Below are 20613 nucleotides of genomic sequence, written 5' to 3' on the forward strand. Positions count from 1 at the left end.
CTTGAGAATGTCCTTTGGAATGCCATCTTTTTCAGGAGCCTTGCCACTTGATAATAAATCAATGGCCTTGGTTAACTCTTCTAAAGTAGGCTCCACATCTAGCTCTGGCATGACCTGTAGATTTGGTATTTGGTGGTGATGTTTCTCCCTTGTGAGTATAGCTCTGAGTAGTGTTCAACCCAATGAGACATCTGCTGGCTTCTATCTCTAATGGCTTCACCACTGCGTGACTTAAGAGGGGCAACCTTGTTGACAGTAAGGCCTAGAGCTTTCTTCAGACCATTGTGCATGACTTTTAGGTTTCCTGTGTCTAAGACTGTCTGTATCTCAGCACAGAGCTTAGTCCAGTACTGATTTACGCAACATTTGGTTGCTCTCTGTACCTCATTTTTTGCCTGTCGAAGTCTAGCTTTGGTGCTCTCTGTTGGTTTCTTGTTGTGTTCCAGATAGTCTGTGTTCTTGATGTTGGTGAGAGGTAATAGTTCTTCTGCATTAGACAATATAAAACTAATAAACATACAGTTGCCCACATCTTCCTTTCCCCACCAAATTTGGCAATAACAACAATGAACAATCAATTAACTGCCATTTGGATTTGTTGGCTCCCTTGAAATTGCAGTACTACTATTGTCAAGAGGAGATAAGTCCATTTGTTCTGACAGTACCATGTCCTGGGGGTTGTGTTGTATACCCCTTTGATTGTTTCCTGTCTGAGATATTATCAAGAAAATGACAGAATCAATGCCACTTATCTTTCTTCTGGAAGCTGGAAACTGCTGCTTATTTCTCCTCAGTATATGCCCATATGTAATGACAAACTCTTAAGATTATGGGACAACTTCTTGGGGAAGATAGCAATGAATAATTCTCTAGTTTGATTCATAAAAACAGGTTTAAATTCAGAAATGAGAGCAGAGGTTGGGAGATACTAATGTAATGTCTGTTCTTCATTTTTATATAATGTACAGAGGAAAATCAGGTAAACAAGGATAAAATAACAATTAAAAGAATACAGAGGGTAAGAAGATAGACAGCAAGGAGAAAGACAGTAGTGAAGTCAGGTAGGATACAATTAGTGAAAGGACTGTTCCTAGTCTGGCTAGAAAAATGGACATGTTTAGTTTTTTTCTACTGACATGCTTATGCAAGAAGCCTGGGCAACAACATGGAAGAACTAACTACTAGTGCAGGACATGAAAACCAGACACTTCAGGGATAACACAACTATGGCATGATAACAATCATGACTGGAATATAGGTTTTGAACTAGGAAAGATGAAAATAAAAGGAAAAAGGGAAAGGTTAATATTGTATTAAAGATGCAATTGATTGTATAGAAATAACATGGGATACCATGGGCAAAAAAGAAACTATTTGGGTCCAAAATCACTTAAAAAGGACCCTTTTTAAGTTGTTTTGCTCTCTGCCTGTAAGCTGCCATGCGGGGAAGGGTGACATATAAAAAAATAAAATCACATAAATAATATGTAATACATGTTTTCCAAAGGTAGATCATGCTAGTCATTCTTGTTCTCACCTCTTTCTTTGATAAGGTAACTGATTTCCTAGAGAACAACAACTTGCTAGAGAAAAAAATTTGTTTGATGGTATCTTTTATTGGGCCAACTGTTAAAATGAGAGTTTGTGATAAATTCCCCATGGTCAAATTTAGATGTGGATAGAGATCTTTGTAACAGTTTTACAGAGATACATACTCCTGAGAACTTTATCATTATGGGAAAATCTAACTTCATAATAAAGACTAAGGGAAAGATGCTACTAATAATGGTAAAACCTAGATATTTTAGCAGTTACAGCTAAATGGTCACTGATTCAACAATAGATTAAGTAGGTCTATAACTAAGATTCTCAGTTTCAAAAGGATGAACTTTGATAAGCTAAAGGGACCAAGGACTGTACTGAAATAGGGTGAGAGCTCAAGGACTTGCATGTGGAGGAGTTCTGGAATTTCTTAAGTCAAAGGCGCTAAAAGTACTTAAAATTTGTAGCCCAAGCAAGTAGGGGAAAACACTGTACAGAGGGCTACAGACATAACTGGATGAATAACCATCTCAAAAAAGTTAATAGGAATAAGCAGAGAACCTATGAAAACTGGAAAATGGACTGATTAGTAAAAATAATCAAGTAGCTAATGTACCCCTATATTTAAGAAAGATAAACACTGTGATCCAGAAAAATACAGGTCCGTTAGTCTTTAAGAGTATGGGAGGCTTTCAAGAGTATGGGAGGCTTTAGAACATTGTTTAAAGAAATGAATGATCAGAGAAGTTAAAATGGTAAATGGGATAAAAGGAGATGAGATTGTGCAGAGATCTGGAGTGAGATGACATCACTATGCCAATGACACCCAGCTCTACTTCTCTTTTTCTTCTGACCTTGGCCTTGGAGTCTCCGGCCTTTCCAAGTGCCTGGCTACAGCTGTGGATTGGATGGGCATGAATCTATTGAAACTTAATCCAGACAAGACAGAGGTGCTTGTGCTGGACAGACCATGAGACTTAGGAGAGGGAGTCTGAGATGCCTATCATTGATGGGGCCTCTTTTTGTCACTCTAGCTCATGGCCTTAGGGTGCTCCTGGATCTTCTGCTGCAGTTGTATCTTCAGGTGACAGTGTTGGCTAGGAGTGCTTTTCATCAACTCCATCTGGTCAGAAGGGTGTGACCCTTTCTTTTGTACTCAGGTCTGGTTGCCATCATCCATACCTTCATAACCTCAAGGGTAGACTACCACAATGCACCCTACACAGGGATTTGAAAACTGTCCTGAAGCTACACCTTGTAACAAGAATGATTTGCCACAAGCACAGAACTCCAGTCCTCCAGAGACTGCACTGGCTCCCAGTAGCTTTCCAGGCACAATTCGAGGTGCTGAATTTTGACCTACAAGTTCCTAAATGACCTCCCTTATGGCTCCATCACGATCCCAAAGGTCAGCTGACAGTATCATCAGCACATCAAGTTTGCTTGGTGAAAATGTGTGGGAGGTAGTCTCAGGTGCTCAGTTACTCCTCAGCTGTGGAACTCCCATCCTCTTGAACTCCTAGAGCCCAAACCTGGACATCTTTCAGAAGTGCTGTAAGACCTATATGGGCAGGCATTTAAGTTTTTTTGTTCTCATACTGTAAGCTGCCCTGAATGGGAAGGGATGGGAAAGGAAAGGGCAGCATATAAAATATAAAATTGCATAAATCAGGGATGTTAAACTCATCTGACTCCATGGGCCGGATGAGTCACTAGGCTGGTCTCTGGGCCAGATCAGGCCACACTGGAGCCAGGAAGTGGGGCTATTCTGGCAGTGTGCGCCCTGTGCTGGCCCCCTTTGCTGTGTGCAGCATTTACAACCAGTCCAGCCTGCATGCCACCTGCACTGCACAAAATCATTCCAAAACCCACGGGTTCTCCAGGTTGGATCCAGCTCTTAGGCTGTGTTTGACATTCCTGATATAAATAAATACATTTTAAAATGTAATACATGTTTGCCTACCATGAACTACCTTTGGCATTCTCATTGTCATACCTTTCTTTCACAAATTAACTGACTTCATAGATTAAATATGCAAGATGCAAGGTTTGTTTGGTGGTAACTTTTATTGGGTCACTTTGTGCCCAAAAACATGTCTAATACTTCTCCCAATTATACAATTTGTCCAAAATAGATGTTAACAAAAAAATTCTTACCATCTCACATTTTCTGGACTAGCATGGCTACAATATCACCTCAATTTTTTTTTTTACACTAAAGAAATTCAGGTCTCAGCTAGATTTCAGTAAAGCAGGTGATATGGTACCATATAAGAAATTATAAATTTCTGGAGAGGCCAGAGAGCTCAGAGGATCCTGAGGAGGAGGAAGCATGGTGGCGCCCCAGAGCGGGGAGCACGGAGGGCAAGTCAGGCCAGTGAGGGCCCAAGCAGTCGCTTACGAGGCCATTGTGGGCAGAGGCCAGCAACAGCAGCGACTGGGACACCGGCAGAGCCAACAGGGCCAGAACCTGGACACGGACACCAGACAACAGGTACCAAACCCAGGGAGGGAACAATGCGAAAATGGGACCCTAGGCCCAGGTGGAGTCAGGCACCACGTGAGCCGGGAAGCACAGAAAGGTGGCGGCGGATGCTCGGTGCAAGTACCACCTGTAGCCCACAGCTGCAGCCCCTAAGAAACTGAGCATCAGTGAGGGCCAGAACACCGGCCCTGATGGACAACATCACGGTTGGTGTTAGGTGGGGTGTAGGGGAGGTGGGGCCCTGAGAAGCAATAGCTGCGAGGATGACCAGGGGAGAGGAACAGGGGAGATGGGACCAGACACCATCCTCCTGCTAGAAAACCAATTACCATCAAAGACGTGGCAGGAGAGATCCCTGGGGAGCTGACCCAAGGCCGCTCCCAGTAGCCTGGCCATGTAGCCCAGGAGATGAAGGCGAGGTTTGAAAGAAACCCAGACGCGTGATGCTCAGGGGGAGAGGCATGGCAGGTTACACTGTGCTAATTAAATTTCTTGATGATACAAAGTTGGCAGCCATTGCTAATACAGGCGACCCTTGCCATTCGTGGGGGATACACTCTGGAGATCCCCACGAATGGCGAAATCCACAAATACAGCACTGCATTCTTGAATGCCATTTGCGTTCATGAACATAGTGCCCCCGCTGGCTGGGGGCCACGGCTGTGCTGGCGATGGCAGGAGAAGCCTGGTGGCGGCAAGCACATAGCTCCTGAGGAGCTCCTGTAAGTGTACTTAAGATGCGGGTTCAGCATTCACAAATATTTGAAACCGCAAATGCCAGAAGGTTTCCTGTATGCAGGAGGACTGAAATATACAGAACTGGATAACCTTGAGAGCTAGATTAATAGAATAGGATACTAATAGAAATGGAATGAAATGTAATAGTATAAGAATGCAATGCCATTCAATTAGGAAATAGTACAGTAACAGGAATCCCTGCTCTAGAGGCTCATCAATTGGAAATGATACAGAAGGAAAAAGTCCCAGACGCATTAGTTGATTAAAGGATGGCTAAGAGTCATAAATATAACACAGTTGTGAAAACAGCAACCACAATCCTCGGATATATCAGGCAAGGCATTTTCCCTAGAAATAAGAAAGTATGGACACTATTGTACAAGTCATTACTGAGACTTCATCTGGAATACTGTGTGTAATGCTGGTCATCCAGGTTCAAAACAAATGAACTCAGGCTGGGAGAGGTACAGCGATGGGAGGATATGAGAATGGCAAGCCTATTATACAAGAAGGAGAAAAAGAGACTGTCATGTTTACCTTGGACAATGAAGGCTAAGAGGGGATGTTATTGCTCTCTATAAATATAACTGAGATAAATACCAAGGGGGGAGAAAAGCTATTTAAGCAAAGTTGGCACAAGAACAAATGGGTATAAATTCACCATAGAAAATATTAGGCTTAAAATTAGAAGAATGTTTCTAACCATCAGAGGAGTGATGTTCTGGAACAGGACTAGTGGGAGCAAAAAGCCTATCAACTTTTAAGATGGAGCTTGATCAGTTTATGAAAGGTATTATAGGATATAATTGCCTGTGATAGCAGGGGACTGGCCTCAGTGACCCAGGAGGTCCCTTCCAGTCCCATGTTCCCCTGTAGATATGCTCTGCATAATTTTCTTGAAGTGGTGGCAACTCCCAGGACCCCACATCATATTGATTTTTTTGCTTTGCCTTATCTGTCTCTCTCTATATATATGCTAGTCCCTGTTGACTTTAACACCAGTTTCTAACAGTGCTGGCATTCTTGTTTTCAGTTTTCTGTTGAATAAAATGTTAGCAAGTAACAAGTCATGCTTCATCAGTGCTAGTCTATAGTTTAAAGGAATTATGACTAAGTATGGCTCGGTGTCTGACTCTGCAGCTTTTCCTATAACCAGTTTATTATTTTGACATTATTTTATACCAAGCTCTTGAGGATAACAGAGACTAGTAGTTACATGTCCTAACCCAAACTCCACTACAGACTGTTTGAACTTGCACCAACTTCATCGTGGTCCATTGTCAGGCATGACTACATCAGATATACCTTATTTAGAAAAACATACATTTGCTATGCATAATCACCTGTTCAGCTGAAGTATCTTTCAATTAAGTTATTTCAGGGATGGGAGAATATCAGTTTTTCTAGTTAGCATAAAGAGATCTAGGTCTACTTTCTCTAGAGCGATAATTTTCCTTGGGGGTCAGTCATGTATTTTTGGGGAAAATCTGGTGAGCCATGGCAACTTCCTATGCTGCTGCTGTTCAATGGAAGGCAGAATAATATGGCTCTACTCCTACTCTTATATTTTTGAAACTCTAAATTACCCTTGTGTATATTTTTAAGCTCATATTTCTGTAGTAGTTAGAGATCACCATCTTTATGCCTTTCAACAAAATCTCATCTTGTACAAAGAATCATACTAACAGCAGAGAAATTGCTATCTCAGTTACTCTGTGCTAAAAGCCCAAATCACTTTCTAGAATGCCACATTCTGAGGCCGAGCTCTGATAATCACAGCCAACGTTAAATCTTCAACAGGAGAGGACTTGGTTTTTTGTTTGTTTTAATAAATTTTATAAACAGAATACCTAGTTCTGGACCTATATGTACTGTACTTTTGTGAAACATTCTGGAGACTGTGTCTGCAACCACCAAATCTCTCCCAGGTTTATATTCAATTTGCATGCACGCACACATACATACAGATATACATACACTTACACACACACACACACACACACACACTGTGGCAGTGCATTGGTAGTGCTTGCCACTTCAAGGGCTAAGTCAAGCAGCCGGCAGGTACTTGATTGTGGCAGCCATTTTAAAACACTGGCTGCCTATATAAACAGAGCAGCTTACTGCTGGAAGCCAGGCAGGAACACTGCCTGACTGAACTGCTGCATGGAATATCTTGCAGGTAGGAGCTGGAGGCTCTCAGTCCTGGGCATGAACTAAAACTGCACCCTGCTGGGGAAGGATGGTCTGATGGGGCTCCTAGTGGCGCAGGAGTCCCCAGGAAATGCCAGGCCAGTTACCTCCCCAGTGAAAGGCAAGGAGGGGTACCTTAACCCCAGTCCCCATTGTCGGGTGGGCTTTTGAGGCAGTGGCAGTGCCAGGCACAGCTACGGCCACCTGAGCCCATGAGAGGGGTATAAGACCCTGGAGAATGTGAATAGGGAGGCCAGGCATGACAAGCAAAGTGCCACCTAAGCCCAGCAGGGATGGGAGATCCCAGAGACCCCAGAGTGGGTAGTATGGAGAGCTTTGGGAGGCCCCACATGGAGTAGGGCTAAAGTGAGTAGGTCTGAAGGGCTGATAGTGGTCATAAATAGCTTTGTCATTAGCTTCCACAAACTCTTCACTATTTTTCTAAGGACACCTCCTAGACCTCAGCTAATTGATCCAATATAGAAAAATATTTGGCATCAGCCATACCACCCACAATTTTTCTCCCTTGATAGGTCGTGAAGAATATTGCCTTTAGCATTATTTTGAGTCTCTACGTAAGGGAAAGGCGGGGGGGTTTCTCCTTGTAATGACCAGACAAGCATACCCACTGCTCCTGCTTCTATTTGCTCTATGACTCCTAGAACAGCAGCTCTTCTTTTAGCCTTGACTGAAAGCAAAGGGAATTTTCTTAGGGGCTTGATTTGTAGGGCAGCTGGGCTTTTTCAGCTGTATTCTGCATACTGTTCAAAGCTTCTGTATACATTGACAGTATACCCTATACCTGATGTCCCCAAACTTTCTGAATTGTTTTAATGCTTTGGCTCCTCCAATGCATCTGTTGATGATACAAGGTGTTTCCACCTAATAATGCATACTCTTTTGCCTATGTAACAGAGCACCATCCTCAGAGGCATTTGAGAATGCCTGGAGGCACCCCTGAGTCCCACTTTACTTTGAATTTTCTTCTGAGAACATACTCCCCTGTCACGACTTATTGTTACTTTGAGTTCTGAAAGGGGGGGCTGCCCCAGGGCTTCCCAGATCTGGTCTTGGCTCTCAAACACCAGTAGGTGACGAGCTACTGTCTGAAGAGCTATTTGCATGACTCCAACCTCCCCTTATCATGCCCATGTCTCACGGGTGTTATTTGCATCAAATGTTCACTCTGTTGGGGTCTCAGCCAAAATGGTTTCTGCCCCTTTTCTGTAGCTAAGCCATCCAGCTCAGACCCATTGCAATAGGACCAGCTTTGAGGCACTAGCTTCAATCAGTATTCTTCTCTCTGGGCCCCTGGCCCCTGTAGCTGTGCCCCTGTGGGCGCTAATGAGGCTTCGACATCCCATACAGCTTCAGCCATAAACCACCGGTTTAAACTGCAACATAAACAGTAAGCCCCTGGGCTATAACAAAGAAAAAAATAGGGTTATTTGGCCTGTTTACCCATGGCTCCACGTCTCTGGGTCACTCTGTTGGTGCTTTCGCTTGCAGAGCTGCTTCACAGCTTCCTAGAGCATTCAGGAATCCACTCGCTGCCACAGCCTGGGCTGGGCCCTGTGGCTAGCTTAGCCCAGAGTTTATATAGCTCCGGCCTGAGCTCTATCTAACCCAGTCATATGACAGCCCCAATCAGCTGACTGCTCTGCAGGGCTATCCTTTAACCCCTGCTCTGCTGGCAAGCTGTGCTGTAAAGACTCTGGTCTTAAAGGGACCACTCTGCTTCCTACTAACAGGGCTAGATTTCCCTGTTACAGACTGATACTGGGGGAAATGGTATCTTTTCTAGTTTTTTAATTTAAGGATATATTTAGTTCACAGGTTTCTTTAGTGGAAGTAAACTCTTTATTGTGGGCTTTGTGTTTTACCTGTCTTTTCCTTAGCATTTGTGGCAATATTTCTGGAGCAATACACGTTTGTGCTCCAATATTCAACTTAAAATTAATAAATGTGTCATTTACTTTCAGGCTGGTAGTCCATTCATCTTCTGTTGAAGCATTTTTCATTTTTTCTATGAGAAATTTCTCTGAACCAGTAATGCTGTCACTGTCCTATTTGTCCATAGTATGCGCACACGGCTGCCTTGCATTGGTTGTCAAAACATGTGCAGATCTTTATGCTGTTCTTGATTGACTCTGACTTTGCGATCCTTATGTCTTTAACTCTTACATCTCTTTTCTTCAGTTCCCTTCAGTGTCAGTATACTGTCTACCCTCCACAAGCTTCAGTCAAGACAGAGTAACTCCCACTGCTGGCAAATTCTCATCGTTTTCCCTGGTGTTAATGTGGGGATTCTAGTAATCCTCTGAGTTTTTTGTTTCAGACCCTACTCATGATCCAGTCTTGTATCAGGATCTCAGCTATCTCCATATTAAAAGACTGACTCTTCAGCTTCAGATCAACACAAATTCTTTTATAGTTTCATCCATCATCATTTAGTATCCTCTGTTTAAACGCATATTATTCATAACTTCCATTTTTATTTGGAGGGCACTACTTCACACATTGCTGAACTTCAGATTAATAATTATTCTCCTCTGTCTGAAGTCAGCCAAAGACATGCATCCAATAGTTCAGAAGAAGGCACTTTAAAAATAAGACTACTTTCTGATTGCCTTTATTTTCACTGGTCCTCATTATTTCCAGAAAGAGTGAAGTACTGTGAAATTCCTTCCATTGTCTCCAAATTTTCAGGTTTCAATTCTGATTGGAGTATTATTTGTCCATCCAAGGACTCTTTAGAGGAATTTTGATTTTTTTGTTTGTTTCATTTCTCTAAGAACTGAGAGTATATCTAATGGAACAGATCCCTCAAGAGATGATTATGCACAAGAACTGCAGTCTTACCAAGGTTCAGATACTAACACACCTCATTCGAGGATATACCAACCAGGCACAACCATTGTTTTCAAATGTCCAGTTCCATTCTCAGCAAAGCACTAGGATGCTTAGATCTGCACCAAAACACCCAAGACTTCACATCACATAAATATTTAGGCAGGACTTTGCTGAATCGCACAGTAGAGGAAAAGTACATAAATTGTGATTAAGAAGTGAACAGTAATAAAGCCCTTTTTTGAATCAGCTAGAATTCTCTGGAATGGCTGAGGTTCAATGCACACAACCACCTAGGCTAGGGGCCCAGGGGCTGTATTATTCAGTTTAAGATTGAAGCCAAAACAAATATAATTTCTTTTGAAGGAGTTAAAAGCAATCTGCAGGGCTGTGAAATAGAAGCTGAATTAGCAAGAGCAGCTAAATGACAGCAAAATTGCAGAACAAAGGATAGCTTGATTTGTGGAACCTCAAGACAAATAAAAAGAAGAAAGGGATGTTAACAACCATGGAATGAAGAGTTTAAAAGGGATCAGGTAGATTGATGAATGAGTCAATTAACTCCCTCAGCACTGCCTGAGTAGAAATGCTGTTGCCACTGCCAAGCAGTTGGTTTTACACTCTGGATGGAGCAGGAATAAAAGGGGTGGGCGAGGAGGATGCAAGTGCACCAGTGCAGCGTCCCCTTAATCCACCGGGGGATGTAAACTTTATAATTCCCTTCCTCTTCTAATGTGAAAAAGCCTGACTATGGTGACAAACAAGGCATGATACAATGCTTTATTTTGTTGTATTTTGTGAGAGGCGTGTAGGTGGAGGAGAAAAGGGATAATGTCTGATCTGCAAGGGGATATAATGGTAGGCAACCATTGATCCTCTGGATCATAGTGTACATGTAAAAGGTCTAGTCAGCTGCCTTGGTTGACAAACCCAATATGAGAGCAACACAGCTCATTACAAGTTTCACAGATCCATATGTTCTCTAAGTTGGAATCCAAACTTACAGCATGCTGCTTTCCTCTTTCTTGCTTTGCTTCCATCCTCTGGATCAAAACTGGTTCCTGTGGAGCTGCACTCAGCGCTAGGTGTTCCCTCCAGATTGGACAGAACTCTGTGCGCTCCGCCAAGCTCTCTACGCTGATGTCAAACAAGTTCATATCATTTTTGCACACATTGTGGAATAGCCATAGAGGTTGACCCCGCTTTCTAGAGCCATCTCAAATCTCATACAAAATGTTCTTGGGAATATGGTCTTTTCCCACTCTCCTGACATTGCCAATCCAGCGCAAACTTTTCTTCTTGATAGTGGTTTCTAAGTGTGTCAGTCCTGCATGCTCCAGAACCTCCCTGTTTGGTACTGTCTTCCCTCTTTATTCTCAGGATCTTACACAGTCACCTCATATGGAAGCTCTCCAATCTGTTGATATGCCTAGCATATGTAGTCCACATTTCTGAAACAAAGCAGGGATGACAGCACACAAGTCTCATAGATTCATGTTTCACCTTGCTGTTATGCCATGCAATTTTCTGTAATAGCCCAAAATTCTTAGCTGCTTTTTCGATTCTGTTAGTCAATTCAGTCTGAAAGTCAAGATTCCTGCTGATTGTAGAACCCAAATAGCAAAAGCTGTCAATTACACCACAAGATTTATCTGACCAAAAAATGCCAGGTATTGGTTCTTTCACCCTGGTACTTGATCACAGTCTTTTTTAGACTAATTTCCATCCTGAAGCTCCTGCTTGATTCAGAAAATCTGCCCACGAGATTCTGCTGGAAAGATTCACTTTAGGAAACTAAGGTTATGTCCAGTTCTTTCACCTTGGTTTTCACTCTAAACCTTGCAATGTTGAACAAACCTCTATCTAGTTTGGATCGAAGATAAATGACATCACTGGTGTCCTTGAATGCGTGGAGAAGTAGGAATGAAAAGTAGATGTTGAAAAGCATGGAAGCTAAGACACAACACCCCCATTTTACCCCACTGTTGATATCAAAGGAACTTGATTCTTTGCTTTCATACGCTACAGTTGCCTTTATACCCTGAGTGAGTGATGTTGTTCAACAGTTTGGGAGGACAACCCAGTCTCTTCAGACCAGTAAGTCCCTATCTGTTGACTGTATCAAAGGCCTTCATCAGATAGATGAAGGTTATGTACAGTGGTATTTGTTCTTCTCTACATTTCTATTGCAGTTGCTTGACTGAAAATATAATATCAATGGTGGAATGTCCTATGTGAAAATCTATCTGATTTTCAAGATAGATTATTTCACCTAGAGACTGCAGCCTATGGAACATGATGCAAGTGACAATTTTTATGATACTGTTCAACAGAGAGATACCTCTACAGTTGTCACAGTTGCTTCTACCACAAGGGGATATAAATTTGCTGTTTTAATCAGCACTGGGTTTTGTTAAAAGTGTGACTGAATGAGGTATATAATTGGTGTATAATGAGGTGTACAATGCTGTGTATGACTTTAGTGTCAAGTCACCCAAAACTCCTGAGTAGAACCCTTTTTGCTGTTTAGAAACCGACTTAAATAAGTATTGCTGCCCAACAAAATGCAGATGGATTTAGGTAACCAGGTAGAAGCCTGTGGTTTTGATGTCAGAGGTCCTGCAGGAGTGAGACTGTATGAGTGGCTAGCCTAGCTTGCGGTATGCAGAAGCTGATGGTAAGACTAGTAATAGTGGATGCTTGGTAAACAGAGAATTCCTTGGGAAAGCAGCAAAAATTTAATTAACTTTCCATTATTTTAAGTTGTATTATTTTCTTATATTACCTAATAGGCCTTTTTAAACCTAATATTTATGATTCTATAACCAACCTTTTACTGGTTGGTTGGCATGCTCAGAACTAGGGGAGAGCCATGGGATTCCTGTTCCAGAAGTCTATAGTGTATGTCTATGGTTAGTGTGAGTCTGTGCATGAAGGGAGAGGTGCCATAGACAGCGGAAGGAGGGGATGCTAACGGGGCTCAGTCCCCCCAGACGCGGGCAGCAGTAGGGCCACAAGGCAGCCTGGCCAAGGGCTTCCAGTACAGCAGGGGTGTGGAGGGAGTGGGGCTGGGGCTGAAGCAGGCACTGGAGCAGGCGCTGGGGCTGGGGCTGGGGCTGGGGAGGTGCTGCACAGCCAGCAGGACACAGGACTGAGCTGCAAGTGGCTCATCCAGGGGGCACAGCTCTTGCTGCTACCTGCACCCCAGGAGGCACAGGGGGCATGTGCCCCCAAATCTGTGCAGGGCAAGGCAGGCTGCCACTGCGGGCTGGGGCCAGGGCTGTTCTGAGCTGTTTCTGGGGAGGGGGGTTGGGAAGAACCAAGCACCGCCTCTTCCCCAACCCACAGTGAAAGCCTGCCCTGGCCCACGCAGATCCAGGAGCATGTGCCCCCTATGCGCTTCTGGGATGCTTGCAGCAGCAGCGGCTGTCACCACCTCCCTGTGCTTCCCTGGAGAGCAAGGACAACTAGAGGTGGAGCAGGCATGGGGGTCCCAGGGGCCCCATCCCCTCCAGCCTCGTGGCATAGCCGAGGCTGGCCCCGCTCCAGCCCCCAGCTCTGGCCCTCCCAGGTGATGCGGTGTCGGGGCTGGTCCAGAGAGGCAGCCAGGGCTAGAGTGGGGCTGGGGGGAGGGTGGATTGATTGGCACAGGGGGCACCAGTGCTGGGCAGTGACCCTGGGCACAGGGGAAAGGGAGGCCACACAGGCGCAGAAGGCCCCAGCCTCGGCCCCAATCCTGTGTACATGTGCTCAGCACCCCCCAAAAATATTTTTCTCCCTCCGCCTATGAGTGGTGCAGAGAATAAGGAAATGAAAGGGGGATGCTTACATACAGATCCCCTTTATTTGAGTACCATGGAGAAAGGGCAAGATATATGAAACTTGATGAAGACAGGCAGTACCTTCACTATGGAGTTAATGTTCCTATGTTTTTAGTGGGAGTTAAAGCACTAATTACATTATCTCCTTTCTATTCTGAACTTAAAAAATCACTGAGACAATAAGTGTAATACAAATTACGTCTGTTTTCAATTCTGCGGCCTTATTACACTTCATCAATAGGCAAAATTGGGAGGTGTCTCCCACTCATTAGACGGAAGGGAGTGTACCTTATTGCCTCATGCCTAATTGAAATGTAAACCTGCGTCACTGCCTCTAAAGAGTGAAGCCCACTTCTAAGAATTACAGAACTCACTGCTGCCAGCTACTGAGCACCTGGGGTTGAGAGCCCTCAACATTGTACGGGATTAGACCTGAAGAAATCAAAAAGTTCGGTAATCATCTGCATTTTGCATATCATGTACACGTCCACTGGAAAAAGGTTTAGCTCTCTTTTTTTTTTTAAACTTCAGAGGTCTGCTTTAACCTAGCACTTCTAATTCTTCTGATATAATTTCCTGCAAATTCACAGATGGATATTTATTAATCTAATTATCTTATTGGTTTCATAAATCAGGTCATTATATATTTCAATATTCAATTGTATCCACAATTAAATTCTTATTGTAAAATTAGAGTCTGGTAATCAGAGATGAAAAGATAAACAGAAACATCAACAGAATCCCCTGTATTCATTTTTTTTCAGTTTTATAGTCTGACAACCCCAGCCTAAATAGATCAACTTGGATGTTAATGCTGATTTTAAAAACCATCTGCGGATTCCTTGTCATAGAGAGGTTGGCAATACCAGTAGGGTGCAAAAGGGTCAACTGACAAGAAATGGCTGCTCCTTTCATCTCAAGGAGATGAAGAGGATTGCTTTAGCACTCAAAACTGCACCAGTTATAAGTTAACCATTTGTTTTAAAAGGGAAACCTGCACAGTGTAGCACTAATAAGACAATAAAAACCCAAGACCTGAAGAAGGGCACTTTGAACCCAACTGCCTGTCTAATATCCCTCCCAACTATATAACCTGTCCACTAAAAAAAATTACCAAAAAAAAACAGAAAACAAAAAAAAAAACCCCCGTGTCTCTGAAAGAGCATGATTAGTTAGCAAATGTATTATCCTTATATCAGTTTTACAGTGTATATTCCCATTTACCCAAAAGCAATCAAAATATAAGGCTTATACATTTAGCTTTCTTTATACATTCAATATATTGGTGAAAATATAGATTCAAATAAATATTAGCAACATACAGGAAGGATGGATTTCTCCCCAAACAAAAGCCACATTTCAGTCTTATGCCAAAATATAGTGCTGGCTGCAAACTATAACACAGTTCATGATTGTGCACTTTAAATGTCAAATGCTAAAAAGCTAAGGCCTATTTGTTAGAGCAAGTGTCCATACAACTCTATACCTGCAGGCATATATGCAATTTGCTTTAATTGCAGCAAAAACCACATGCACTTGTAGACTTAAATGTTCTTAGATGATTTTGTAAATACGTTTTCTATCTGATTTCCAGGTCTCTTAACCATAAACTGCAAAATTCTCAGGGCTGGATTTTTTGTAACTGTAAAATAATTTCCTTACAACTATGTGAATGTTTAGGTCATACAACTTACAAAATTGAGTTGTAAAAAACCCCACCAAAAAGCCTTTGGAAATTTAAAAACTAGGGGTTACATTTCAAAATCCCCTGGGTGTTTTAGGAGCCTAGGAAGTATTTTCCAAAGTGACTATAGCACTTAAAACTATGTCTATACAGTTTCCCTCCTGACCCCAGGTCCACTGCTGACACAAGACCCATCCACCCCCCCTCCCCCCCAGCATGCCAGAAAGTGGCAGCTAGGTAAAGGAGAGGGTCTGAGAGAGGCCCCAAACAGGTTGGAGCAAACCTGAGCACATCACTCATGCACATCTCTGGATCAAGCACTGAGGGCCACTCTGAATCATCTTCTCTAGTTGAATGCTCGTCTCTGCTGTGCCCAAGTGGGAAGGGATTATTTTGTCAGTTGGAGACTCAAGGTCAGGAGGAAGACCACGTAGACATGCCCCAAATAGCTTGTGAAAATACTTAGGTATCAACAACCCTTACATTTTTTTAAACATTTCTGAAAGCCAGTGGGGCTTTCTCCCCAACTCATCACTACCCCTCTGCAACAATATCTGTAATCCCAGGTATATTGTGTGTGGGTAAAAATAGGCTCACCCCTGTATAGCAGTGTGCTGTGAAGTGCAATGAAAGGCAGGTACTCAGACACCCAGTTGATGGGAGCTATGTAAATACTTGGACAGCTTGATCCTCCACTAATGAACATTTTGCTAACAGCTACCAAATTACTCCCGCCACACAGCAAGAGTAATGGCAGTGCTGACAATGCATAGCTAATGCATCTTGATCGCACACTAAGGATTGCACTTGAGCCCATGTACACTCAAACATGACCATAACCCTGATGCAATTACCAATTCTGAATTCTCTATAGTAAGAGTGGATAGTAAAGGATTTTTAATTTAATTCCACTTTTAAATGCCCAGCACTCATTCTTGTTATCATGTATAACTTTGGCTCCTGGCACACATTTATTTAAATGTGCAATGCAATCTGACTTCCAATCCGAACAATCACATCTCCTGCTTTGTTACATGTGCATGACAGGAGGCATGATTTGGGGATCAAGGATCAGACCTCAGTAATGCCCTTTCTACTTGCCATTGCAGGGGGAGGGCCAAGATCGTGATCCTGGGTTCTCCCTGTACCGAGAGGGAGCCGATTGTTGGCCCCAGCCCTGGCTCACTACACATTCAATTTAAGGGGTCATAAAAACAAGCTAAAAAATGTGCTACCTATAACTTGTATGTGTGTATATAGTAGACCATTTTTATGGCCGATTTGCCATTTTATGGTGCCTTAAATTGGGTGCACATATAACATCCTTGCCATTTATGCTATGGTTAACATGTTAATCCTGGCATAATATAACATGTAGAGGGTTTTAATGTAGGGGCCTTCTATTCCTACTTTTATATGCCTGTAGCAAACCTGAACTCCCTGCTACACCTCACATAGCAAGGCCCTGAGGGATCAAGGCCAAGGTCACTTGCTGTACAGGCTCTAATTCTGCAATGCTTACTCTTGTAAGTAGCCTCATAAATTTTTCTTGTGTTTAAGTTTTCCTTCTGCAGCTAGAGCCTAAACTTCCACCATCTTTCTTAGAGTTTCAAATAAAATTGAAGCATATCAGATACCAGCAGCTAAAGTATTTAGGCAGTGCAGATTTTTGTACAGATTTTTCTGATTCAGCTGCGGAAGCTCTATTGATTCTTTGAAATAATTAAATGGGCCTGGTGTGCAAATGTCAAAATGGAAGAAATTTAGCAGAAAATGGGGAGAAATGGCCAGATCTCCCTATTATCACTTGCTGTACATCTCTCAAGACAGCTGATTCCAGGCTCTGTATGGGTTCCAGCATTCAGTGATTTATTGGGTAATTCAGCATTTGCCAGTATGTCTTGTGCTAATTAAATGCATCGCACTCTATTCAGAAATGTCACAATTGATTTGTCTTCTGCAAGCACTGACTTTATTTCAATCTTCTAAAAAAGATTTTATGAGCCCCAGATAACTTATCCTGGCACATTCATCTCCCAGGGCAGCTTCTACATCTGAGGGCAGTATGAGAAGAAACCAACAGTGAACATCCAATACAAATGTCTATTTTGGACAGCTTATTTATCTGTTTTGTGCTGTGTATCTAGAAGTAGGTAGCATGTATGGTGAAATTACCAGCAGCTCTATTAACCTATAAAAATATTTGAACATGACAGAAGTTAATATACAATATTGGCAGGTTTTATTGGTTGATAGACTGAGCCAAAAAAGCATGTGGATTGTGGATGCTATCATCTATAACAAGGTATTTATTTACAAGAGGAATTGTGACTGAATTCAGCTATTAACTAAATTGTATCAGGAGGAAATCAGCATAAACTAGCTCAATCTAAATATAAAATGCCAAAGCATGCTCACTATTATACCTAATGTATAAACACAAGCTCAGAGACTGACTATTCTGTCATTTTAATTCAGAGTTTTTTCCCTGATCTTTATGTACAGAGGGGATGCTGAGGGTGAATTGCAGCATTACTAGTCAATCATGGAAAATATAGTTATAGTGTGTAGTAAAAAAATTGCTTAGTTCTCAGAAAATAAAATTCCTGACACAAAATAATATTTGGTGCTAAATCTGAATTGAAAATCTGTGACGCAGGACAAGAAGGATTACCTGACATGTGACATGGGAAGAGAACCATTACTGGCTCTGAGACAGAGAAAGATTAGTCAAAGAGATGCAAGAAGGAGAGACAACATGAATATTTTAAGTAGCATATTTTACTAGAAAATAGCAATTTTCTATTAATGTTACTTGCACATGGGATTCCTATTTAACAATTCTGCAGCTTCACCTCTTCCAAGGTAGACTGTACATCATAAAAGAAACTTGTTGCCTTAATGAGAAATGTATTGGCATGGGTTGGAATCAAGTGAGCACATGTAACCACATTTAGTTTATCACATTTGTAACTGAATTTCATACAGTAGGCGAGGGAAGACACTACATCTGGATAGCATAAGCTTCTGTCAAGACACTTAATAACTTGCCTACCTCATCTCAGCTATTCCAGTCCCAGGATTCTCCCACAGAGATCCCCAAAATGACACAGTCCTGAAATGTATACAAATATTGAGTAGGATGAGACCACCAGTATCAGAACTGACCTGGCTAAAAGTGGTCACTCAGTAAATTACTGAGGGTCACACCAGGTACAAGTCAAAGTCCAAGTCTTCAGGCCAAGGGTTGAGGCAGTGTGTCATGGTCAGGGGGCAGGGACTGTGGTAAGCCTGAGATCACGCAGTAGCAGGGCAGGGGTCCAAAGAGTACGTACACAAATGATGCGGCTGGGACAAGTCCCACAGGGAGTGTGAGGAGTTTTATAGTCCTCCTGTCTGGGGCCTGAAGTGCCTGTAAGTTCCCCTGGGTCATCTCACTCCTTGTTAGTATCCTCATGGGAGAAACCAAGCTGGGCTGGGCTGGACTGGAGATGGTGTCTGATCAGCTGTGCAGTGGTGCTGAGGCTTTGTCTGCTGGATTGGCTGCTCCCTGTTCAAATCCCTGTGGTCTTAACTATCACTGGTGATAGTTTAACTGAGGTTGCACCAACATGCCCCTTCATTGTTTGTATATTAAAACTGTGCATTAAGGTATTAAACAGAGGACAGGGTCACTGAGGGTCTGCCTGCACAAATGCCCTGCCCAGCTCAGGACTGCTGTTGAGAATCAAGCCATGCCCACTCACTCCCACCCAGAGTGCAGCCCAGCCCAGAAATTAGGCAGAGTATATGGTTTAGAACGGTCCTTTAGGACATGCCTCACTGCTTCTTTCAGGCACTCCCAAGACACTTGGGTCTGAGAATAGCATTAGGACACACACTCATGACCTCTGTTTTGCATGACTGCTGGGCCATAGGCACAGTGGAGCAGAAACTTAATAGTTGCAGCAGCCCTGTGCTTAGCAGGAGGCAGTATAGACAGGGCTTGAGTCTAAATCCCTGCTGTTATGGGTGATATCATGTAATCCTGTCCACCTTAAAGCTAGTTTTTTGGCCTTACTGCTACTACCACTGGAAAGCTGTTTGGGAAGCTCACTGCTCTAACAGAAACCTTCATCCAGTTTTCATTCTACATTTATTCACTAGTCATTTATACCCTTATATTCATGTGCCTACATTGTCTTTTAGGTTAATTAGCTCTTTCCTGTCCCTGTTGTTTAACCCCTCGGTTCATTTAGAGACAGCAATGTCCAGTTCGCATTCTTCATTTTGCTAGACTCAATGCATCAAGGTCTTGTAGTCTCCACTTATCAGACAGCCTTTCCATTCCTCTGATTATCTTCTTGGACTTTCCTGTCATCTCTCCCAACTAGATTTTATCTTTCATGAACATGGGTGGCCAGAATTGTACACAGCGGTCTCAGCAGTGCCTTGTACAGTGCCATTAATTTTTCCTGCTGTCTACTGCAGTGATGTCCAACTGTAAGCCCATGAAGGGTTAATGTCTAGCCACCCCACTTCCCTACCCCTCACCTGGCTGAGGCTCCCACTATCAACTCCAGCTGCAATAGCAAGCAGGGTCTCCAGACTCCCCGTCCTCTTCCTGCTGCTGTTTCCTGGCTTTGCCCCAGAGGGAGAGGCAGTGAGGCAGCATGGGGAGCTGAGGGTGAGTCCAGAGCTATGCTGGGAGTGGGAAGAAAGAAGCAGGGTCATCTGCAGGGAGGGAGGGATGGATTACATTTGAGCAGAGCAAGGGAGCAGAGCACATACTGCAGCCTCAGGGGAGGGAATTGGACTCACACACCCAGTGCAGTGGGGAGTGTGGACAGCATTGGCACAACATGCCTGATGGCCTGCGAGCATGTAGCCCCTGCTGGTGAAGCCTCCAGGGCACGTGGCAGAAAATGTTTATCTAATAAAACTCAGCTGTGATGTAGCATCTGGTTTTCTGGTAATCTTGTTTTTAACTGAGAAAAAAATACTTTCAAATGATTAAAGTCACATAATGAGCCAGTAGCTCATTGGGACTAAACGCCCAGGGTCCTTCCTAATAATTTGATCTTGTGATTTGATACTGTTTTGACAGTCATGTGCTACAGAGCATAAACATTTATCACCAAGTACAAATGTTTTAGAAATGGCGTCCAGAATTTGAGTACGCATCTGTCTGTGTTTGCAAAAAGATTTTTATATTCACAAAATGGGAAACTGTCTATGCAAGAGCCAGCTGAGTGGATAATTACTGGCTACCTACATTCAAACTAATGCACACAGAATAGAGGTATGGCACATTTTAAGAT

The 20613-nt window shown here is 42.9% G+C and overlaps 1 long non-coding RNA gene across 4 annotated transcripts in view; it reads right to left on the minus strand.

Moving 5' to 3' along the window:
* The window catches only part of LOC132250937 (uncharacterized), a 112831-nt gene that overhangs the window by 41514 nt on the left and 50704 nt on the right, over window positions 1-20613 (minus strand). For 3 of the 4 annotated variants that reach the window (XR_009462664.1, XR_009462663.1, XR_009462661.1), the window contains exon 1: window positions 8420-8581. The exons of the other annotated variant lie outside the window; for it this stretch is intronic. This is a non-coding gene — a long non-coding RNA (uncharacterized LOC132250937). Of the gene's footprint in view, window positions 1-8419; window positions 8582-20613 lie in introns of those variants that run through there. 4 annotated transcript variants of the gene reach the window in all.

Source organism: Alligator mississippiensis, chromosome 5 (assembly GCF_030867095.1).
Source record: "Alligator mississippiensis isolate rAllMis1 chromosome 5, rAllMis1, whole genome shotgun sequence".
In the NCBI taxonomy this organism is placed as follows: domain Eukaryota; kingdom Metazoa; phylum Chordata; order Crocodylia; family Alligatoridae; genus Alligator; species Alligator mississippiensis.